Raw genomic sequence first — 24,894 nt, forward strand, 5'->3', positions numbered from 1 at the left:
CAAAAAAAAAAAAAAAAAACATAATAAAAAATAATGAGTAATAGCCAACACAACAATAATAGAGAAATCTTTAAACACACTCGAAAATAAATAATCAAATAAAAACCTCACTCATAAAACAGGAAAGTAACGGGTGTCGAAAAGCCCTTAAACGAACATAATGAGAAAGACAAATTGAGACACAAGACCATAAAAGAAAACGGTACATCGCCACGGCTTAAAGGGGACACTCAAACAAGTAGTCAAGATAGAGAGGAGGAGGAGGAGGAGGAGGAGGAGGAGGAGAAGGAGGAGGAGGAGATGATGAAGTAGAAGAACAAGAAGAAGAAGAAGGAAAAGAAAAGGAAAAGAAAGGAACAAGAAAATAAGAAAACAAGAAGAAAAGAGGAAGAAAAAGAAAAAGAAAAACAAGAGAAGAATAGGAACAAAAACAATAAAAAACAGAACTATAATAAGAAAGGAATAAGGAAGAAGAAAAAACAAAAAAACAAATGAACAGTAGAAGAGAGAAAAAAGAAGAAAAATATCCCTTATCAACAAACTTTTTTTTCTTTCACACACACACACACACACACACACACACACACACACACACACACACACACACACACACACACACAAGTAGGCTGATCGTGAGTGTTGAAGTTCGAATGAAAGTGAAAGTGGAAACCTGCGAGTAAAATGTAGAACCGGTGGAGAAGGAGGAGGAGAAGGAGGAGGAGGAGGAGGAGGAGGAGGAGGAGGAGGAGGAGGAGGAGGAGGAGGAGGGGAGCTAAAAGGAACCTGTTATGCCATTTTTTATTTGCCTCTCCCTCCTCTCTCCCTCCCTGTGAGTGTGTGTGTGTGTGTGTGTGTGTGTGTGTGTGTGTGTGTGTGTGTTACTTGCCCAACGCGCGTGAATGATCCGTATTGTTAAGTTACGCCGATGGACACAGATAACGAAGAGGAGGAGGAGGAGGAGGAGGAGGAGCCGTGGGAGATTAGAGTCGATAAAAGTATGGTGGAAAGAATGGTGGGAAGGGGAGGAGGAGAAAGGAAGGGAGGGAAAGGGAAGGGAAGGAAGAAGAATAGGGAGAAATTAACACGGAAGGGGAGGAGAGATAAGATAAGAGAGAGAGAGAGAGAGAGAGAGAGAGAGAGAGAGAGAGAGAGAGAGAGAGAGAGAGAGAGAGAGAGAGAGAGAGAGAGAGAGAGAGAGAGAGAGAGAGAGAGAGAGAGAGAGAGAGAGAGAGAGATACGCCTTCATTATTCTGCATTACTAAGCACATTATTTTTTGCCGAGAGAGAGAGAGAGAGAGAGAGAGAGAGAGAGAGAGAGAGAGAGAGAGAGAGAGAGAGAGAGAGAGAGAGAGAGAGAGAGAGACGCCTTCTTTATTCTGCATTACTAAGCACTTTATTTTTTGCTGAGAGAGAGAGAGAGAGAGAGAGAGAGAGAGAGAGAGAGAGAGAGAGAGAGAGAGAGAGAGAGAGAGAGAGAGAGAGAGAGAGAGAGAGAGCGAGAGAGAGAGAGAGAATCTATAAATGAAGGGTGGACGAAAGCAAGAAGGGGAAAAAACTGCCCCGCGGAAAAAGGTATAACTGGTATTTTTTCCGCGCTACTTTTTTCCGTCACTCTTTTCCTCCCTCGCTTTTATTACTACTTGTGAGTGAAGTGAAAAGTAAAAGTAAAAGTGGAGTAGTAAACGTTTTTTTCTGGCCTGCGATGGAGACGTGGTGAGCGGGAATGAAAGGAAAAAATACAGTAGAAGAAAAGAAGCTACAGAAATCTTGACTAGTGAAATAATGAAGAAATAATAATAATAATAATAATAATAATAATAATAATAATAATAATAATAATAATAATAATAATAATAATAATAATAATAATGACGCCGAAAAAGAGCAGACAAAAAAGAAGAAGAGAAGAAAACAAATTACAAATAAATAAATAAATAAAAATGTCTGAACTTTATCGGTAAGTATTTATATAACGATTGAAATATATAAATGGCAGTTTTTAAAGGACTCGCGGAGGGGCCCCAGCCCGTTAATGGCGCTGGCGAATTTTATTTATAGTGGCTGCCGTGACAAATGGCTCCGAGTGATGAATTGACATTGAAACTTAATTGATTTATTTTATTTAATTAACTCGTGAATTTGTAATAATAATAATAATAATAATAATAATAATAATAATAATAATAATAATAATAATAATAATAATAGATAAAACAATGTAAATAGATAGAGAGAGAGAGAGAGAGAGAGAGAGAGAGAGAGAGAGAGAGAGAGAGAGAGAGAGAGAGAGAGAGAGAGAGAGAGAGAGAGAGAGAGAGAGAGAGAGAGAGAGAGAGAGAGAGAGAGAGAGAGAGAGAGAGAGAGAGAGAGAGAGAGAGAGAGAGAGAGAGAGAGAGAGAGAGAGAGAGAGAGAAAAAAAATGACAACCACACACCAATAGTAATAAAGTAAGTAATTGAGGGTAATGATAAAGAAAGAATAGTAAGCAAGAGAGAGAGAGAGAGAGAGAGAGAGAGAGAGAGAGAGAGAGAGAGAGAGAGAGAGAGAGAGAGAGAGAGAGAGAGAGAGAGAGAGAGAGAGAGAGAGAGAGAGAGAGAGAGAGAGAGAGAGAGAGAGAGAGAGAGAGAGAGAGAGAGAGAGAGAGAGAGAGAGACCAATGCAACAGAAGGAAGTAATTCGACCCCCGACTCACCTCTTGCCTCAACGGACGAAGGTAGTCGAAGGGAAGGAAAGCAAAAGGAAGAGATAATTGCCCGCTCTCCACCTGCGCTGAGTCATTAGTGTTGGAGCGGCAGGTGTATATGAAGGTAAGGTCAGGTGAGAAAGAGGGGGGGTCACACAGAGAGTTCAATGACCTCTCTCTCTCTCTCTCTCTCTCTCTCTCTCTCTCCTAGTTCCTATTTTCTTGGTTGTTTATTTTCTTGTTTATCTGCTTCTATAATTATTTTGTGTGTAACAGTAGTAGTAGTAGTAGTAAAAGCAGAATTAATAACAAGAACAAGAAAAAGAAGAAAAAAAAGACGAAAAAAAGAAGAAAAAAAAAATACAAAGAAAACAACAACAACAAACAACAACAAAAACAAAAACAACAAACAAACCATACCCATCCTTACCTTACCAATAGCCACCACCGTAGCCACCGCCATAGCCACCACCATAGCCACCACCATAGCCGCCGTAGCTGATGCCATGGCCGCCCCCATATCCACCACCATAGCCGCCCCCATATCCACCACCATAGCCGCCACCATAGCCTCCACCATGGCCGCCACCATAGCCGCCATAGCTATGATGGTAGACGGGGTAGTAATGCGGGACGGGCACGTAGATATGGTGGATACGCCCTCCGTAGCCGCCACCGTAACCGCCCTTACCCTTGCCTGGTGCGGCCAAGGCGACCCCGACCACCAGCAGGACCATGAGGAGGATGGTTGTGGCGCGCTGCGAGGAGTAGGAGGAGGAGGAGGAGGAGGAGGAGGAAGACGATGGAGTGAGAAAGAGGAGGGTAGTTGAAGAGGAGGAAGACGATGGAGTGAGAAAGAGGAGGGAAGTTATAGAGGAAGAAAACGATGGAGTGAGAAAGAGGAGGGTAATTGTAGAGGAGGAAGAGGAGGAGAAAGAAGGTAAAATAAAAGGTTGAAAGAGGTGACGTAAAAAGAGAAGAGGAAGGAGGAGTTGTGGTGTAGGAGGAAAGGAGATGTGTGAAGGAGGAGGAGGAAGAGGAAGAGAAAGAAGGTAAAATGGAGGGTGACAGAGGTGAGGTAAAAAGAGAAGAGGAAGGAAGAGTTGTGGTGTAGGAAGGAAGGAAGGAAGGAAGGAAGGAAGGAAGAGGTGAAGGAATTGCCGAGGGTGGTTACATAGATTGAGAGAGAAATGTTTGTGAATATAAAAGTAAAGGAAGACAGGGGAGGAGGAGGAGGAAGAAGAGTGGGTTAAAAGAAGTTATTTAAGGAGGAAGAGGGGAAAAAGAGACAATGGGGAACAAAGGAGAAGGAAGACGAAGGGGTTGTATAAAAGAGAAGAGCAAGAGGAGGAGAAGAAGAAAGACAGGGAGGCAAGAGGGAAGAGAGAATTGAGGAGTCAGTTCACCTGCTACAAAAGTACTTCAAAGACCTTACAAAACTAGGGTGATGATGATAGTGATCCTGGTGGTGATGGTGGAGGTAGGAGTAATGATGTTGGTAGATTATGGAATGGTCAAATTAGTGGTGGTGGTGGTGGTGGTTGTGGTGGTGGTGGTAGAGGTAATGATTTTGGTAGATTATGGAATGGTCGAAGCAGTGATGTGGGCGTGAGTGGTAGTGGTGGTGTTGGTTAGTGTAATGGTGGTGGTGATGGTTGTGGTGGTGGTGGTAGAGGTAATGATTTTGGTAGATTATGGAATGGTCAAATTAGTGGTGTAGGCGTGAGTGGTGGTGGTGGTGGTGGTTAGTGTAATGGTGATGTTGGTTAGTGTAATGGTTGTGGTTGTGGTGGTGATCGTGAAATATGTCGAAGGTGAGGATTGATAGTGAAAGTAACGTTAGAAAGTCACTTGGCGCGCCCCCTCAGCACTATATATTCAGCAGTGTTCACACCCGCCTGATAATGTCGTCCGATTTGCATTTCGCCCTCTCACCCAAACATACCCTGCCCCTCTCCCACACCATGCTCCCTGTCAACCTGTTTCCCACTCTTTATGATCCTCCTCTTTTCCCCTCTTCCCCGACTCTCCTCTTTCTCTTTCCCCACTCACCACCCATTCCCCTTCCTGCTTTCTCTCTCTTTTTCTCTTACCCATAGTTGGTCTCCTTCCTCTTTCAATCTCTCTCTCTCTCTCTATCCATCCACCTCCCTCTCTATATATATCGATCTAACCAACTATCTATCTATCTATCTATCTAACAACTGACCTTCGACTTCCCGCTTACACAGACAACACTAACACTGACCTGACCCCAGAAGGTGAGACCCCCACACCTGCCCTTCCTTCCCCATCCCTCACCCCATCAAATATCCAGGTGACCCTTCCATCCCTCGCTGCGCTACCCGGCAACAAGTACGAGACGAGTAGCGTTTAGGATAATGAGTCTGGAAGCGTAAAGGTTGAAAGGGAGTGACTGCGGAGGATAACTTACTGGCCGAGGGTATTTAACGAGTAGGGTTGCAGGTCCGACGTTGACGCAAATTGATAGATGGTAATATATCGGCGCTAATAAGAGAGTCCCCTATCGCCGGTAATAATAACGTAATGTAAGATGTTGTGATGAAAAGTGTGAATGTTAGGAATTGAAGGAAAGAAAATGAAGCTGGTGAGAGTGAATATGTTGCCTACGGTGAATTTACACACAGATGAGATTTTATATATGAAAAAAAACAAGGATACACTGATTGTTGAAAAAGAATAACTGGAAAAAACCCTCATAATTCAGTTCCGTCAAAATAAGTCATATATACAATCAAGGTGGTTACGCTATATATCTTTAGGTACATACAGTTATGAGAAGACTGAAACTGAAGAAAAACAGAAGAAGAGAAAGTAAAATGAGAGGCAAATAAGTTGAATAAGAGAGGAAGAGCGAGAGAAATTGATCGGTCAGACAAAAAGGAAACTAAAAAAAAAAATCAAGAAAAGACTGAAAATAGAAGAAAAAAATACAGAAAGGATATAAAGTCGGAGGCAGATATATTAAATAAGAGGTAGGTAGATAAATATAAACAGATAGATAGATAGATTGATAGACAGATAGATAGATAGAGAGATAGAGATAGAAACAAAGAGTAGTCCAGTCTCACTCACCATCGTGTTTTGGTTGAGCTGAGGATTCGAAGACTGATCTGAAAACTCCACACCCCGCCTTCTTATATATACACTTGAACACGTACACACAAACGCACACGTGTATACAAAAAGAGTGTACATTCACCCCCAAAACTAGAACACACACACACACACACACACACACACACACACACACACACACACACACCAGCCTCAAAATAGAAGTGGTGGTGATAGTAGCAGTGGTGGTGGTGGTGGTGGTAGTGGTGGTGGTGTTCGGGGTAGTCGTGGTGGTGGTGGTAGTGGTGGTGGTGGTAGGGGTAGTGGTGGTGGTGGTGGTGAAGGGTATTACTGGTGATGGTAAATGTGGTGGTGGTGGTGGTGGAGGTGGTGGTGGTGGAGGTGGAGGTGATCGTCCCCAGAGACTCCACCTACCCAGAATGACGTCGATGAAATAGATGATAAAAAAAAGAGGGAGAAAGGAACAGAAGTGAAGGAAGCGAAAGGAAGGAGAGAAGAGAAGGAAGGAATGATGTCGAAGAAAAGGAAGATACAAAAAAAATAAGAGGGAGAAAGGAATAAATATGAAGGTAGGGAAAGAAAGGAGAGAAGGAAAGAAGGAGGTGGAGGCAAAAAGATTGAATAACGGAAAGAGTAATAAAAGGAAATAGGAAAGGGAGAAAATGTTAGGAAAATGAAGGAAAGAAAGAGAAGAAGAGATGGAAAAATAAAATAAAGAAATAAGTAAGAGAAGGAAAGGTAGAAGAAATAAAAAGATAAGTAAATAAATTGAAAGAGGAAGAAAGGTTGGAAGAAGACGAAAGGAAGTATATAAAATAGGATGAGAGGTAAAGGAAATAAAGGAGTGAAAAGAGGAAGAATCAAAAAGAAGGAAGGTAGAAAAAATTATAAGATCAGAAAATAAATTAAAAGAGAAACGAAAGGTGGAAGATATGAAGAGGAGAGGAAGTATACAAAAGAGAATAAAAAGTGGAGAAATTAATGAAGAGAAAAACTAAAAAAAAAAAAAAAAAAAATTGATATGCGGGTTAACAAGGATAGGGATGTAAAAGAAGACGAAAAAAAAAGACGGGGTAAAGCAGAAACTGAGGATGGTATAGAAATGAAAAAAAAAATGATAATGGGAAAATATGAAAACAAGAAAAGGAAAAAAAGGAGAAAAAGTAGGAAATTACCAATAAGAGAGAAAGAAACAAAGAAATACAAGAAAAAGAGAAAAAAACCCAAACAATGAAGAGGGACAGAAAGGGGGAAAAGCAATGAGAAGAAAAATAAATGAGTGAAGAAGAAAAAAAGAAGAAAGATATTATAAAGGAGAAAAGAAGAAAATAGGACAGTGGAAGCAAGAGGAAGATGAAAAATACGATAATAAGGTGATGAAAATAATCAGAGGAAGAAAATCAAATAAAAGGTTAGACAAATCAGGGCGAAAAATGATTGACTGACATATGATACGGAGGGAGGAGGAGGAGGAGGAGGAGGAGGAGGAGGAGGTAAGAGGAGAAAGGAGAACAAGAGGTCACTGAGGCAGAAGATAACCAGGTTGGAGGAAGGAAAAAGAAGACAGACAGGAAGACAGGAAGTAAAAGGCGATGGAGGAGGAGGAGGAGGAGGGGGGGGGGCAAGTGGTAAAAGGAGGAAGCAAAGGAAGAAGACAAAACAAAAAGAGCAGACGGGAGGAGGAGGAGGAGGAGGAGGAGGAGGCTGGGATGGTAAGGGCAGGAGGTCGGCGTATACCTCAAGTTAAATGGCCTATTCCCTTTTTAACGAATAGCTTTTACCTCATTATAATAGAAGATAAAAAAATAATGAAAAGGAAAAAAAAAGTAAGTCAAGCACGTTCACCTCCGCCCACCTCTCCATTTCTCTCTCTTACTCTCTTTATTTCTTCTTCCTCTATTTTTATTTACTTATCATCGTCTTCGTTATCTTCCTTCTACTTCCACTTCCTTATGTTCCTCTCCTCCGCCTCTTCCTTCCTCTAAATTACTCTCCTCTTTTTCCCTTTCTCATTCCCTTATTTTTTCTTTATTCTTGTTTTCCTTTCATCCTCTTCCGCAAATCTATTTCCCTCTTCATTTACATTCGGTTTTCTCTTTCCCTTTTATTTCTCTTAGTTCTTTTTTTCCTATCATTATTAAGTTCTGACATACTGCACCGAGGAGAAAGATTTTAAAAGGATTGAAAAGAAAAACTTGAACCTGTCCACAGCCGATACTTAAGATAGGAAAGGAACATTATATTGGAAATTGAATATATTGAGGATTGGAGAAGAAGAAAAACGTGTGGTTGAGGAGGAGGGGAAGGGGGAGAAGGAATAGGGAGAGAAGGAGGAGGAGGAGAAGGAGGGAGAAAAAGCAAGGAGGTGGAAGAGATGGAGAGGAAAATAAGAAAGGAGGAAGAAGACGAAAATGAAAAGGAGAAGAGGAAGGAGAAAGAGAAGAAGGAAGAAGAGGAGAATGAAAGGGAGAAGAAGGATTAGGAGGAGGAGGAGGAAACGAAGAAGGAAAAGAAGAAGTAGAAGGAGAAAGAGAAGAAAAGAGTGAGGAGAAGAAGGAGAAGGAGTTTGAAAAGGAGAAGAGGAAGATGGAAGAAGAGAAAAATGAAGAGAGGATTTAGGATTATGAAAAGGAGAAGGAAAGGAGAAAGAGAAGAAAAGAGTGAAGAGAAGAAGGAGAAGAAGGCGTATGAAAAGGAGAAGAGGAAGGTGGAAGAAGAGAAAAATGAAGAGGAGAATCAGGATTATGAAAAGGAGGAGGAGGAGGAGATCGAGGCTGAGGTAAAAGGAGGAATGTGAGGGAAAAGAAGCAAGAATCAGGCAGGTAAATTGAGGGCGAGGAAGGTGGCCAGGTAAGCCGTGTGAGAAAGGTGTCTGTTTGCCTCTACTGGTTAGCCCGCATCATTGACCTGTATGTTTGTGTGTGCCGGCTCCCCCCCCCCCCCCCCCCACCAAAGCCACAACCGGTATCATCGCATTCAGGTCAAAAAATCTCAGGAAGACAATTGCTATGATGAAAACAAGTGAAAGAGAAAGGGAGCAAACAAGATTTATTCAAGTGGGGCGTTAGTGTACCTTCGAGGAGAAAATATATTAGACAAAAAATACGGCACCTTTATTTGACCAGGTAACAGTGATCAAAATGCAGCGGTTATATGAGACACACACACACACACACACACACACACACTTATCTAATTAACCAACTGAATAACTAACTAACTAACTAACTAACTATCTCCACAGATACAAACTTAAACAAACAGCAGATGAACACACACAAACACACACTAACTAACTAATCAAATAACTAAGTGAATAACAAACTAAATAACAAACAAACTAACTAACTAACAAACTAACACTGGTGCTAACTTTAACAAACAGAAGATTACGTATTTTACAACGGTTGTACTTAACAGTAATATAATGCAATAGACAGGTAACCCATGTATGACACAGTATTAACAATGTATATACAATCTCACACAAACAACTATAACAATAACTAAGAGAATGGTGGGAGAGGAGAAAGGAAGAGAATGTGACAAGAAGATAGACATGGAGGAAAATGAGAAGAAGGGAAGGAGGGGAAAGAGGGAATGAAGAAAAGGAAAGAAAGAAGGAAAAGTGGCAAGAAGGAAGCCACTTAGTATGGAAGAGGAAAGGGAAAGAGGAAAGGAAAGAATGTACATTGTGGCCCATATTAAAAAAAAAACCTCGGGGCTTACACACCAAGATTTGATAAGACTTAGGTAGAAGTTGTTAGTATTTCCATGCATAGTTTCATGAGCATAGTGATAGTTTGGCAAGGCTTCTGGACCATGAACGTGATACACACTCATGAGGACCCGACAAATCTTCTTTATGACCTTTGGAAGTATTTGTCATGACAGTGAGAAGCGGCCAAGAATAAGGGCACTTGTTTTGTTGCACTTATTCTATATTTTTTTTAGTTGTAACCTGCAACAACGGAACTATAAACTCCATGGCCTCTCGGAGTCTATAGGAACGTAGTTTCCTCTGTTTATAATCCTGCATTTTTTCTTTGTTTTATTTGTGACCTGGAAAAAAGGGAGATAAAAGAATGAGTATTAGAGAAATTCAAACTAATAAAATATCATTATTATTATCATTAGAAGGTTTTAAGTTTTCATCAATATAGACAAAGAAACAAAAGTTAAATGGAGAAAGAAAGACGCAGATATAGAAACACAGATATGAAGAGTGACGTGAACAGAGACAGACAGAGACAGACTAAGATTCACACATATGGGAACAAACAGAAACACACACACACATACACTCCCCACTTAGACACACACACACACGCAACCCCCCCCCCCCCACACACACACACACTCAACCATCACATAACCTACCTCCATAACCACCACCATACAGACCACCACCTCCATGCCCACCGCCAAATCCAGTACCTCCGAAGCTGATCCCGCCATATCCACCACCGACGCCGCCGCCGTATCCCCCGCTGCCGCCGCCGTATCCCCCGCCGCCGCCGCCGTATCCACCGCCTCCACTAAACCCTCCTCCACCATATCCTCCACTACTGTGCCCTTCGGAGTAGCTGCTGGTGCCCTTGCCGTGGTGAACGTAGTGGACGACGTGCTTGTGGTGGATAGGCACGTGAACAGGGACGTAGACAGGATAGGGGTGGCCGAATCCGAAGCTCTTTCCCTTGAAGATGTATTTGTCGAAGAAGAACGGCCGGGGGCTTGCTGGCCTTAACACCGACGCGGCCACCAACAGCAGTAGTAGTAGTGCGTGCCCCCGCTGTATAGAGGGAGGAAAGGAAGGAAGTAGCGAGGAAAGGAAGATGGTGAGAAGGGAAGAAGAGAAAAGGAGAGAAGGAAGGTGAGAAGAAAAGGGAAAGAAAAAGGAGACAAGATGAGAGGTAGGAAGGTGACAAGGGAAAAAGATAAGAGAGGAAGAGAAGATGACAAGAGGATAGACATGGAGGAAAATGAGAAGAAGGGAAGAAGGGGAAAGAGGGAATGAGGAAAAGGAAAGAAAGAAGGAAAAGTGACAAGAAGGAAACCAGTTAGTATGGAAGAGGTAAGGGAAAGCGAAAAGGAAAGAAGGTTAAGAGAAGAAAGAAAAAACAAGAGATGAAAAATGAGAAGGGGAGAATAGGGAAGGAAAAAAGGGAAGGAAAAGTGAAAAGGAGGCAGAGGAGGTGTGAAAATTAAAGTTAATCTTCAAACATGCGATAACATCTATACTACTTATACTACTACTTATAAATACTTTTTGATACTACTACTGACATTTCCATATACTATCACGTACCCTAAAAATACTTCAACAAATACTAACCCTACTCTTATCAATTCTACTTTTACTTTTACTAACAACCTTCACACTAAAACAACTACCAATACTACTGACGCTTTTTTTTTTTATATACACAACTACGAGTAACCTTTGGAAGCTAAATATAGTGGGCAGACTTTAGTAAACAAACAAAAAAATAGATAAAAAATTAAAAATAAATAAACAAATAAATACAATAATAATAAAGTAATCGAACAATCAAGCATATATAACACACACACACACACACACACACACACACACACACACACACACACACACACACACACACACCTGAATCCCCTCCCTTCCCACACACACACACACATATCCAACCTCCTACCCCCTCTCACAATCACACACCTGCCCCCTCCCCCCCCCCCCCCATACTGATCACCCCACACGGAGCCAAAAATACCTCCTTGCAACACTTCACATTTTCTCCCCCGACTGACCAAACCAGCGCCCAGTCATTGGCTCCAACACCCTCCTCGCCCTCCTCGCCCCGCCAAGTGTTAGACGCCGCTGCAATACAAGTGTGCTATGCAATGCGTCGGTGCAACACGAGTGGAATATTGTCATTAGGTCATTAGCCCCGCCCAGGGAAAGGCTCCAACGACACACTTGAACGTTGCTTGTATTATTTTCCTGAGGTGATATTGACGCGGTGACAAGATTCCAGTAGCAGCAGAAAAGAAAACGGTATGTGCAATGTAGTACTACTCTATTACTGCCGCTGTTATTCTGCTCCTACTACTACTACTATTACTACTGCTACTACTACCACTACTACTACTACAACTACTACTACTGTTACTATTACTACTACTACTACTACTACTACTACTACTATAACTACTACTGCTACTACTACTACAACTACTACTACTACTACTATTAGCCTACTACTACTACTACTACTACTACTACTACTACTACTATAACTACTACTACTACTACTACTACTACTACTACTACTACTATAACTACTACTACTACTACTACTACTACTACTAAATAAATAAATAATTATGTAATAATAATCAGAGCAACAAAAACTGCTCCTTCTATTTAATGCTGTACAGTTGAATATGAACCAACACAATTTAATTAAGGCAACAACTAAACTAACTGACTGACTAACTGAATGCACGGCTGCCCGGCTGAACATCTGGATGGCTGACTGACCGGCTGACTGGTTGACTGGCTGACTGATTGACTGACTGACTACCATTGCTACTATTTCTACTGCTACTTCTACTACACTACTCATACTACTGCTACTACTAATACCAATACTAATATGGCTACTAATACCAATGAGAATACTAATAGTAATACCAATGCTAATATGAATACTAATACTAATACCAATAAGAATACTATTACTAATACCAATACTAATACGAATACCAATACTAATACCAATACCAATACTATTAATAATACTAATACTAATATTAATAATAATACTAACACCAATACTAATACTAATACTAACACCAATACTAATACTAATAATAATACCAATACTAATACGAATACCAATACTAATACCAATACCAATACTATTAATAATACTAATACTAATATTAATAATAATACTAACACCAATACTAATACTAATACTAACACCAATACTAATACTAATAATAATACCAATACTAATACTAATGCAAATACTAATGCTAATACCAAATGCTAATATGACAACAACAGCAACAGACAGACAGACAGACAGACGCAAAATTCCTTCCTTTCATAATCTTCTAAAGTGTCTCCTCAAAATCCTAGTTGCATAAAAGAAATCGCGACCGGTCCTCCTCCTCCTCCTCCTCCTCCTCCTTCTCCTCCTTCTCCTCCTCCCACGGCTCAGGAGAAAGTTGCCACGCCGGGATGTGCCACACACCCTCTAACAGCAAAGAACGTCGAGCAGGTAATGCATGCAGACGTGTGTATCCGCCTGGCTGAACGACCCTTCCCGCTGGGGTGCCTCAGGGCCTTACGTTAGCACCCACGCTTTGTGCCGCTGCTCAGAGGGTCGCGGAGGGGTTAGCGGAGGCGTGTGAAGTGTTGAATGGCTCTGTTAATACTGAAGCTCCGTGTATTTTGATGACAGAGACGTTTCGCTAGACCTTCTACCGCCAATTAATGTTTGTGTATTTAGGAGATATTTGTTACTCTCTAAACAACGTGGCGCATCTGAATGTTGACGAGAGTAACGGTAAATACGTCTTCAGCCAGATATGTCCATTATTTAAGTGTATTATAGTTAGGTTGTTGACGATAGGATTATTTGATGTATCTATAAACACAAAATTGCGTAAGAGATATATTTATGATTCTTTTAACAACGTAATACGAATGAATATTGACGGAAGGAGCGGTGAAATCTCTCTCTAAACACTAAAGGCTGATGATAGAACTAATTGATGGATCCATAAACACTGCGACACTTGTACATATTGACGAAAGAAAATACTTAATGCCTCTTTAAACACTCTAGTCTATTCTTAACCCGGTAGCTGCGGGGATCATGTTTCTTAATTAAAGGCCCCTCTAAGCGAATTAATGAAAAAAAATCATCACTCACACACACCATTCCATAATATAATCAACGCATTTGTGATCAGTTTATGCATCATCTATTTTGGGGGGTCTTTATCATGACAAAAATTTGGCCCGTCGCTGCTACACGGTAAAGCCACAAATTTGGCCCGTCGCTGCTACCGGGTTAAAGTATATCCTAGAGATGCTGTTTGAACCATGTCTCGGTAACGTAATATCAGAAACCACAGCAAAACCTTGATATTAAAGATCGTATTATAAGAGATTTCGCCTCCCAAGAACACATATCTGACTAGGCTTTCGTAGGAGTTGTGGGCATATCCAGGAGTAGTTTTATGCCCCTGGTGGTAGTGTGACCATTCCTCTGTACCGTGAACCTGAAGAAACACTCATTTGAACCCGACTGACCGCCTCTTTGATCTTTAGAAATAGCTGAAGTGAGAAGCGAAAGCGTCTTACAACACCAACCAAAGTCTTTTAAGGCACCAAGAGCAGACGAACATATCTCTGACGTTACATTGAGGTCCTAGAGTAAAACCTTTAAACTGGACCCGTTATCCTTGAGCGTGATCAGTCAGAACCTGTGACCCCGCCAATACTACTCTGATCTCGTTTTTGTCCCGTGTTGAAGAGGGAACGAATGTATCAGGAAGTTAAGGTAAAGGCTCGCAGCTGGGCGTGTCGTGTTGCCACGCGTGATCGAACACCCTATCTCTGTGGCCTCTTTGGGAGCACACGGCCCAGTTTTTGTCATCGAGTTGAAAGGGGAACGAAAGTATAACAAAGCGACGAGACATGACAAAACAGATAATTGTGCGTTCTCTGGGAGTTCAAAACGTGACATCCTTCTTTATATTACAATGGTCAAAGGGGGAACGAGAGTGTTTTGAGGAACATAGACACCTTGTTAAAGCTATTGTTCGAGGGAGGGGCGACGCTTACCTTGATGACGTCCCTGAAACAAGAACAAAAGATATTAATTTGATTGGTAAACTTCAGTGCAAAACAAAGCGAGTGGGTTTGATCATGTCCTCCAGCGTGATCAAAGAGCACATCACCGTTACTTCCTTGGGGGTATATAAGTAACCCCATTTTCTGTCATCGTGTTCAAGGAGGATGAATATGTTTTAGAGAGTTGTTCGAAGATGGGACTGCAGCAACTGGGCTTTAACATATCCTCCGGCGTGATTGAACAGTACATCATCTTGACCTCCTTGGGGGTAGACATGGCCCCGTTTTTTGTCATCATGTACAAGGGGAGACGAAAATATTTTAAAGCACTGAAATACCTTTGCAAGTCATATGGTTCGAAGCGAGACAGAGACGGGTGGGTAAGCTGACTCTCTCTCCAGGAAGACACAGGAAATTATCCAAGAGCCCAGAAACACCTTTGCATGGCTGGTGGCTCGAAAATGAGACTCAAGCGGGTGGATAAGGTTACGTTCTCTCTCCAAGAAGACGCAGGAAAATATTTAAGAGCGCAGAAACAGCTTTGCAAGTCTGATGATTAAAAAAAAAAATATCGGGTGGGTTAGATTACTTTTTCTCTCAAGGAAGACGCACGAGAATATCTTAAAGCCCAGAAACAGCACTGAAAGTAAGACAGTTCGAAAAAGAGACTCAGTCGGGTGGGTAAGATTACGTTCTCTCTCCAGGAAGACGCACGAAAATATTTAACATCATTGCAAGTCTTATCGGGTCTCAAGTCTCGATCGGGTGGGTAAGATTACGTTCTCTCTCCAGGAAGACGCACGGAAGTATTTAACATCATTGCAAGTCTATGGCACGAAGAGACTGAAGCAAGTGGGAAAGGTTACGCCCTCTCTCTCTCTCCAGGAAGGCAGAGTGCTCGAAGAAAAAACTTGACGCCTTAGAGACCGTGAGTAGGTCTTGGAATATGAACCTTGATAAACATGATTTGCCTTCACTCACGCCACGACGAGCAAAATAAAAAATGCTGTAATTCTTCTATTCGTCATGGTAAAGACAAGTAGAATTAAACAAGTAAGAAGAAAACAACGAAATGAAGCATGTTTTTTCACTCACGCCATGACAAGCAATAACCAGAGGAGCGAACACTGACCGGGAAGAAGTGGCTGTAATTCTTCTCTTCGTCATGGTAAAGACAAGTAGAATTAAATAAGTAAGAAGAAAACAACGAAATGAAGCATGTTTTTTTTTTCACTCACGCCATGACAAGCAATAACCAGAGGAGCGAACACTGACCGGGAAGAAGTGGCTGTAATTCTTCTCTTCGTCATGGTAAAGACAAGTAGAATTAAACAAGTAAGAAGAAAACAACGAAATGAAGCATGTTTTTTTTTTCACTCACGTCATGACAAGCAATAACCAGAGGAGCGAACACTGACCGGGAAGAAGTGGCTGTAATCCTTCTCTTCGTCATGGTAAAGACGAGTAGAATTAAACAAGTTACCACTAAACAGAACGAAATGAAGCATCTTTTTTTCACTCACGCCATGACAAGCAATAACCAGAGGAGTGAACACTGAACAGGAAGAAGTGGCTGTAATCCTTCTCTTCGTCATGGTAAACCTCAAGCAGAATTAAATAAGTAGAAAACAGAACGAAATTAAGTATATTTTTCTACACTCACGCCATGACAAGAAGCAATAAGCGACGGATTGAAAATAAACGGGAAAAAAGTTGTGTTTCTACTTTCCGTCATATTAAAGCTGAAGTAGAATCAAACACCTCACAAGAAAGAACGAAATTAAGCTCTTTTTTTCTTCTAAAGTCACGAATCGTCAAACATTAACAAGACAGCCAAAAAAAAAAAAAAAAAAAAAAACATTGAACACCACTTTACTTTTAAAATCCACACACAGCCTTTCAGCACCAGACAAGCACAGGTTTTACGTCCATAGTTCCCATTTTTCCACAATAATCAAGGTTTTCTCTCTCCCACTAGAGGCAAGGCGTTCGTTTTATCTCCTCTGCCTTCACGTCTTCTTATAGGGGGGACACGGCCACATATCTCCACTCTTCCTGTCACTTTGGAGGCTGGCGTGAGAGGTGGTGGGATGGTGCAGTGTCTTGTTCCTTCCTGTTTCACCTTGTTCTCATTTTACGTTACGGTGCTTATCAGATGCGCCTTGTCCCGTGTCAAAGTTAGTAAGGATGATGTTGGCGTTTGTGAGTTTCAGGTCATCGTCCTTTTCCTCCTGTTTAATCCGTCTTCTCCTATCATTCGTCTCGTGTGTGGCTGGTATCTGTCCTTCCCGTCTCTTCCTACATGGATAGTCCTCTTCCTCCTCCTTCTTTTAATCCTTCTTCCTCTTCTTCTCTTCTTCAGAAAAATAATCCAAGGCACCTTTTTTCCATTCTTTGCTATAGAGGGAAACGGTTGCTTGATATCTCTTCTTCCTTCGTAGTCCTGGTATGTCCTCTTCCTGATGTTCCTTTTAATCCTTGTCTTCTTCTTCCTCCTCCTCTTCCTCCTCGCCGCAAATGTTATGGTCACTCGGTATCCTCTCGTTCTGTGTATTCCTGCGCATTCCAATTCCTGGTATTCCACGTAATCCTTCTATTCCTTTTCTTGCACTTTCTCCTCGCTGAAGATGTTAAGGTCACTCGGTATACTTTCGTCCTCTGTATTCCTTCTAATCCTTTTCCTCTTTTTCCTCCTCCTCCTCGCTGAAGATGTTAAGGTCACTCGGTATCCTTTCGTCCTCTGTATTCCTTTTAATCCTTTTCCTCTTTTTCCTCCTCCTCCTCGCCGAAGATGTTAAGGTCACTCGGTATCCTTTCGTCCTCTGTATTCCTTTTAATCCTTTTCCTCTTCCTCCTCCTCCTCCTTTTTCCTCCTCGGGGCAGGGCACTCACCATGTCTTCCTCGTCTTCCTCCTTCAACTAAGCATCCCCTTGGAGGAGGTGCGGCATTATATACAAACCAAGAGGGCAACTTTCTCCACGCTCTCTCTCTCTTTCTTTCCCTCTCTTTCTCGGTCTCTCTCTTTCTCCTCCTCCTCCTCCTCCTCCTCCTCCTACGCACAAACACTTTCCCTATCGGCCGTGAAAAAAAAACTTGCGTCTTTCCACGATCTGCTATTTCCTCCTCCTCCTCCTCCTCCTCCTCCTCCTCCTACGCACAAACACTTTCCCTATCGGCCGTGAAAAAAAACTTGCGTCTGTCCACGATCTGCTATTTCCTCCTCCTCCTCCTCCTCCTCCTCCTCCTCTTTTTTTTACACCCTTTTCTCTCTACCTCCTCCTCCTACTGCACATTTTTTACTCCTGAACTTTCTCCTCCTCCTCCTCCTCCTCCTCCTCCTCCTCCTCCTCCTCCTCCTTTTTCACCTCCTTTCTTCTCCTTTTTTACTCTTTTTTTCTTTCTCCTCCTCCTCCTCCTCCTTCTCCTCCGAAGTACTTATTTTCTTTACTATATCTATTCCTTCCCTTCTTTCTTTCATTTTCCTCTTCTTCTTATCCTCCTCCTCCTCCTCCTCCTCCTCCATATTCTCATCTAAGCAAGACAGGTATCGAGAAAATTAGACGTGTTTAGTATTTATTTTCTTTGTGTAAATAAAAAAAGTCTGTGAGTCCTGGTTCAAGTTCTTGTGCCTAGCCGAACTTGGGTCTGGCTCAGTGGCTTTCTTCTCCCAACGAGGATGATGGTGATGATGGTGATGATGGTGATGATGGTAGTGATAGTAGTGGTGGTGGTAGTAGTAGTAGTAGTAGTAGTTAGTAGTAGTAGTAGTAGTAGTAGGAGGAGGAGGAGGAGGAGGAACAACAACAACAACAACAAAAATATGAAGTAGTAGAAAGGAAGAAAGCAAATGGAAAGGCAAAAATAACAACAACAACAAAAACAACGAGGAAAACACACAAACAAATTCAACAACAACAATAACAATAAATTCAACAACAAAAACAACAAAAACAACAACAGCGACAACAACAACGTCATCAACTCGTATGACAAACACTACACACACACACACACACGCACACACACACACACACACACACACACACACACACACAGCATTGCGTCATCGCCTTAGGTACAGCTGCATATTTTCCTGACGCCTAGCATTTCGTCACACGGCGCTGACCCAACCAAAGATAGCAAGGGGACGCGTAAGTACACAGGTAAGTAGGTAAGTAGGTTGGTAAGTAGGTAGGTAGGTTAGTAGGTAGGTAGATACACAGGTAAGTAAATATATGGGAAGGAAGGTAACGTCAGGGTGGCAGGTAGGTAAGTAGGTGGGTGAGTAAGTAGGTCAGAGGGAGAGCATAGATAGGTTAGTAAAGGGGCAGGAAAGTTAGTATAAAAGATGCAGATAGGTAAGTGAATAGGTAGACAGGTAGACAGGTCAGGGTGGCAGGTAGGTAGGTCGCTGGGTGAGTAAGTAGGTCAGAGGGAGTGCATAGATAGGTTAGTAGATGGGCAGGAAAGTTAGTATATAAGATGTAGGTAGGTAAGTGCATAGATAGACAGGTATGTAGGTATAGTAAGTAGGTATATATCGTGCTTTATTTATTTCTAGCGTTATTTTATTTCTTATTTCTTTATCCCTTTAGCTGCCTCCTGTGTACTATAAAAAATACCTGTCCTCGCTATCCAATATTTTCTCCAATGATACTTTTCTTGAAGGTCTCTGTCATATTTTCAATCACGACCCTTTACAATGAGAAAAAACTATCCTACCTATGCAATGATTTCTTTATCCCTTTAGCTGGCTCCTATGTACTATAAAAAAATTAAAAAAAACTGTCCTCGCTATCCAATATTTTCTCCAATAATACTTTTCTTGAAGGTGTCGATCATATTTTTACTAACGACCCTTTACAATGAAAAAGCTATCCTCCCTATGCAATAATTTCTTTAGTAACACTTTTCTCTAAGGTGTCTGTCATATTTTCACTCACCACTCTTAACATTAAAAAACTCTCCTCCTTATCCAATAACTTCCCTAATAAAACTTTTCTTGATGGTGTCTATTACTTATTTTTTCTCATCACATGGCTGCTAAGTCTATCGTCATCTTCCAATACGCTCTTTCCACCGATTCTAACCGATGTATTTATTAAACCTGAATGCAGTGTCTTATTAGTACACAGAAGCGCTCACGATGGCCTTTAGGAACATCAGAAAGTGAGAGGGAGAGAGAGAAGGGGTGGGAAAGAGGGAGGGAGATGAAAATAACATGTCTGATACGCTTTTTTCAACCAATTCTTACCAGTTTATTTATTAAACCTGAATGCAGTGTCTTATTAGTACACTGAAGCGCTCACAATGGCCTTTAAGAACATCAGAAAGTAAGTTAGAGAAGGGGTGGGAAAGAGGGAGGGAGCTGAAAATAACATGGTTGCTAAATTGTTATCATCGTTCCATACGCTTTTTCCGACCATTTCTTACCGATGTCCTTATTAGACCTGAATGCAGTGTCGAGTTTGTACATAGAATCGCATAGACTGGCAATTAGGAACATCAGAAAGTGAGAGTTAGAGGGAGAAAGGAAGGGAGGGAAAGAGGAGGGAGGGAAGGAGGTGGGAAGGAAAAAGATAAGGAAAAAAGAAGAGAGAAAGAGAGAGGTGTTGTAAGAAAGTGTGCAGCGTGATAGTCGATGTTTATTTGTCTAGGGAAAGAGAAAACAGGAGAGGAAAAAAAGGACAAAAAGAACACGTTGAACAACTAGTAACGTGCGTAAAAACTGGACATTTTTTGTGGTGCAGTGAGTGGTCTGTTGTTTTTCTTACGAGTTTATGTGTAGAATAATTGATAGGTAGGTAGATAGGTAGGTTGGTAGGTAGGTGAGTAGATATTGGTAGCTAGGCATGGAATTAGGTAAGTAGATACGTACGAGGTTGGTATAGGAGGTCAGACAAGTAGGTAGGTAGGTAAGTAAGAAGGACGGTAGGTAGACAAAAAACATGTAGGTAGATATTTAGGTAAGTGGGTAAGTAATAGGTTGGTTAGTAATAGGTAGGGAGGTAGAAAAACAATTAGGTAAGTACCCAATTCGGTCACTTTGAATGAGAACTAAAAACCGAGCTCCCACGATGCATAACCCAGTGAAGTCTTTTATCATATACATCACAAGGAGGCAGCTCAAGGGTAAAACGAATGGGAACAATTAGACCCCTTGTAATCTCCCTTCCTTCCTTCCATTTCTTCCTTTCACTCTTCATCTTTTCTATTCCTATTTCCCTCTTTCCATTGTTCTCATTCTGCATCTTTTTCTTACTTTTTCTATCCTCCCGTGAAAGTTAATAAAACGACAGGCCAAAAGAGAGGTCAATTACGAGTGAAGAGGTGGCCTGATACTTTCTCCCATAAAGTCTACCGGTAAAATGACTCTTTAGCAAACACGAATGTACACCTACAAGTTAAAGTGTTACCTATAAGTTGAGCCCACAGTCAAGTTTTCCCTATCACCCAAATGAGCCTAAATTACTGGTGATTTGTCTGTTGCATATGTATATCATTAAGTGGTTTCAGTTAGCGGGTGCAAACCAGTAACTTTCGCATATGTTTTTGTGTGAACCGGGATGATGATGATGATGATGATGATGATGATGATGGAAGCAGTGGTAGTAATGGTGGTGGTGGTGGTAGTAGTAGTAGTAGTAGTAGTAGTAGTAGTAGTAGTAGTAGTAGTACTAGTAGTAGTAGTAGGTGGGGTTGTAAGAATCTCAGATGTAAATATATATAAACTGAGTCTCATATCACACACACACACACACACACACACACACACACACACACGCATCTAGACTTACACAAGCACAAGAATGACCAATTATGAACGAGCGACATCTGGTGAAAGGCCTCGAGATTATTATTATTTTTGTTTATGTCGGTTGTAGTTGATGTTTTACGTAAAGTCGAAAGCATGTTATTTATAATGTGTGTAGGAGTTTTTTTTTCTCTTCTCTCTTATTCAGACCTACATATAACCTGTGTGTGTGTGTGTGTGTGTGTGTGTGTGTGTGTGTGTGTGTGTGTGTGTGTGTGTGTGTGTGTGTGTGTTGCTTGCTATATTTGTTGCCTACCGTGGTGTTGCTAAACCTGTTACGGTGGTGTTGGTGGTGGTGGTGGTGGGGGGGGGTTGTTGTTGTTGGTGGTGGTGGTGTTGGTGGTGGTGAGTTGGTGGTGGTGGTGGTGGTGGGTTGGTGGTGGTGGTGGTAGTGGTGGTGGTGGTGGTAGTGGTGGTGGTGGTGGTGGTGGTGGGTTGGTGGTGGTGGGTTGGTGGTGGTGGTGGTGGTGGGTTGTTGGTGGTGGTAGTGGTGGTGGTGGTGGTGGTGGGTTGGTGGTGGTGGTGGTGGTGGTGGTGGTGGTAGGTTGGTGGTGGTGGGTTGGTGGTGGTGGTGGTGGTGGTGGCGAAGGAGTTGGTTTAACACTATCTGCCAACTATAATTACTGTCCTTCACCTTTCCCTCCTTCCCTCCTTCCGTCCCTCCTTCCTCTCCTCCATCCATCCATTTCTTTCCTTATTCTTTACATCCTTCCTTTTCTCATTCTTTCCTTCCTCCTCTCATTCTTTCATTCCTCTTCTGTCTCATTCTTTCAATTTATAGTTCCTTTCGTCCCTTCCTGTAGCCTTCCTTCCTTCCTCCCTTCCTTCCATTCTTCATTCATGCTATTCCTATTTCCTTCTTTTCATTGTTCCTTTCTTGCATCTTTTTTTTCTATTCTCTTCTTAAGTTCTCCATCCTTATTCTTTCTTCTCCCTCCTTCTCTTCCTCGAACCTATTATTCTCCCTTCAAGCCCTCCCTTCCCCCCTTCTCCCTGTCTTCCTCCCCCACAAGTCATCAATCACTCCCTCCCTCTCCCTCCCTCCCTCTCTCTCCCTCTCTCAAGAATTCTCCTTTTTTCTCTGTTTTCCTTATTTTTTGCTCCTTCTCACAATTACTCTTTCCTTCTCTCTCTCTCTCTCTCTCTCTCTCTCTCTCTCTCTCTCTCTCTCTCTCTCTCTCTCTCTCTCTCTCTCTCTCTCTCTCTCTATCTCTCTCTCTCTCCGTTGTTGTTGTTGTTGTTGTTGCCTTTCCAGAACACTAATACATACTTAAGTGCATTCAACAAAACAATAACAAGAAAACTAACTCTGACGACCTTTTCTTCATTTTTTTTTCACAAGAGTACATTAGTTTCTTTTTTTCTTCTATTTTCTTATTTTTCTTCTTGTTTGCTTTTTTGCCTGTAAATAAAAGTTCCTGCAGCTTCTTCTTTTTATACACTCAATATTATTCACTTTTTTCCTTCGCGCATTTTTTTTTTTTTTTTTTTTTTTTTTTTTTTTTTTAATCAAGGGTATAGTACGAAGAGGAAGTGGGTTAGTAGTGAGGTACAGGTGGGGAATAGGAAAGACAGTAGGAGTGTACAGTTGTATGGTGTAGGTTCGTTAGTTGTTCTGGTGTAGTTATTGTTTATCGGGCACCTTATTTGTATACCCCGGCGGGCTGGGGGTTTGGGTTGTTGGATTGTTTGTGTGTAGAGAGCTAAGCTAAGCTATGGCGTCACTTGTGTGAAGTGATGTGTGGGCGGTTGTTCTCGTAGTGACTTCAAGCTGCGCGGAAACCAGGGGTGGACCAAGTTCGTGCTGCCGTCAAGCTCCTTGACGTGGGTGTAGTTCATGTCGTCTTGCTGGTCTAGCTTCTCCCATATCTTTCCGGCCGCCTCCCGTAGCCTTGTGCTGACTAGTTGTACTCCGAGTCTGCGGTGTTGTGCCGCTGTGTTTTCCGTGTACGGGTATTTCTGTCCGGTGGCAAATCTCAGCGCTTTGTTCTGCAGCCTCTGAAGCTGTAACATCTTGGTGTGGGAAGCCATGTGTGTCGGGGTGGGTGAGTAGTCTAGTATAGGAAGTATCTTAGTCTTTACTAGATACAGTTTGAGCCGCTCTGTGAAGTGCCAGAATCTGTTTAGTGATGTGAGGGCTGTTTTAACTTTCATGGTTTTGTCGTTGACGTGTTTAACGATCAGGCCGGTGGATGTCACTGTGTGGCCTAATATCTGGCATTGTTTTTGGTGGGAGATGGTGTTGCCTTGTATTTGTATGTCATTTATTTTTTTCCTGCCGAGTGCGACCACAGCGAACTTGTCTATGTTTGTCTTGATCTTCCATTTTTTTTCAAATGTGTTGAGTCTGTTCGCCTCCCGCACGACCAGGGCGTCATGGTGGTCTAGGGTACCGTTGGAGGTCACTAGTTGTGTCGCGTCGTCAGCATAATATATATCCATACAGCTTCTGTTATCAGACCGGGGCATGTCAGAGGTGTAGGTGATGAAGAGCGTTGGTGATAACACGCTGCCCTGTGGCACGCCGCTGTGCAGGGGGAACGGAGGATATTGCTGACTTAACTCGAATGGAAGCTGAGCGCTGATCAAGGAAGCTACATAACAGTTTTCCGTTAGCTCTGGCAGTCCGAGTTGAAGTATTTTGTATTGCAGGCCCTGTAGCCAGACTTTATCAAACGCCTTGCTGATGTCGCGTTGGATAATAGTGCAGTTTAGTCCTTGTCCTTTAGTGAGTGCTACCTTTTCGCTGGCGATGGAGATAGCTGACGTAGTGCTCCTCCTGCCCTGAAGCCATACTGGGACGGGTTATAAAGGTTGTTTTCCTCCAGGTGACATCTGAGTCGTAAGTTGATTATTCTTTCAAAGATTTTTCCAGGGACTTCTAGGAGTGAGATTGGTCTGTAGTTCTTGGGATCCGTGGATGGTTTGCCTGGTTTAGGTATCATGGTGAGAGTGGCGACTTTGAATCGTTGAGGGAAGTAACCTGTTGTTAACATCGCATTATATATGGTGAGTAGGTACGCCAGCCCCCGGGGGAGTAACATGCTGATTTGTTGTTTATCTATTTTGCTCTCTCCGGGCGACGTGTTTTTCGTTTTGTTTATAGCTGACCGGAGCTCGGCTGTGCCTATTTCCATAGTCAACAGATGGGCCTGTGTTAGGCGTTGCAGATCAATCGTATGGTGTGGCCTGGTTCTTGTTGGGTCCTGTTGGAGCCATGCCTTTACTTCCCGTTCATTGTCTTGGTCATAATGAGCGTTGTCTTCAGGTCTTATTGTGAACACTGACTTCCAGGTTTCACTGAACTCTTGGGCAATACCCTCGTCATCCTGTATTTTGACTCCTCCCTTTTCTAGGTGTATGGGGCGGTGGTGTGTGTTGCCCTGCAGGCGTTTTATTCCCTGCCAGAAGGCTTTTGGGTCCTTGTATTTCTCGGCGAGGCCTTT

At 42.2% G+C, this 24,894-nt stretch overlaps 2 long non-coding RNA genes across 2 annotated transcripts in view; both read right to left on the reverse strand.

The window, feature by feature from the left end:
• The window catches only part of LOC127008024 (uncharacterized), a 6,905-nt gene extending 1,021 nt beyond the window's left edge, over nt 1–5,884 (reverse strand). The window contains exons 1-2 of the long non-coding RNA XR_007760748.1: nt 5,780–5,884; nt 3,114–3,441 (exon numbers count right to left, since the gene is read on the reverse strand). This is a non-coding gene — a long non-coding RNA (uncharacterized LOC127008024). The remainder of the gene's footprint in view (nt 1–3,113; nt 3,442–5,779) is intronic.
• A 2,996-nt stretch (nt 5,885–8,880) lies between these two features.
• LOC127007926 (uncharacterized) lies at nt 8,881–17,544 on the reverse strand. Its single transcript, XR_007760705.1, has 3 exons — nt 17,526–17,544; nt 10,163–10,574; nt 8,881–9,844 (listed from the first exon to the last, which is right to left on the reverse strand). It is a non-coding gene; the product is annotated as an uncharacterized LOC127007926 (long non-coding RNA).
• Between the last annotated feature and the right edge of the window lie 7,350 nt (nt 17,545–24,894).

This window comes from Eriocheir sinensis, chromosome 36 (assembly GCF_024679095.1).
Source record: "Eriocheir sinensis breed Jianghai 21 chromosome 36, ASM2467909v1, whole genome shotgun sequence".
NCBI classification, from domain to species: Eukaryota; Metazoa; Arthropoda; class Malacostraca; order Decapoda; family Varunidae; genus Eriocheir; species Eriocheir sinensis.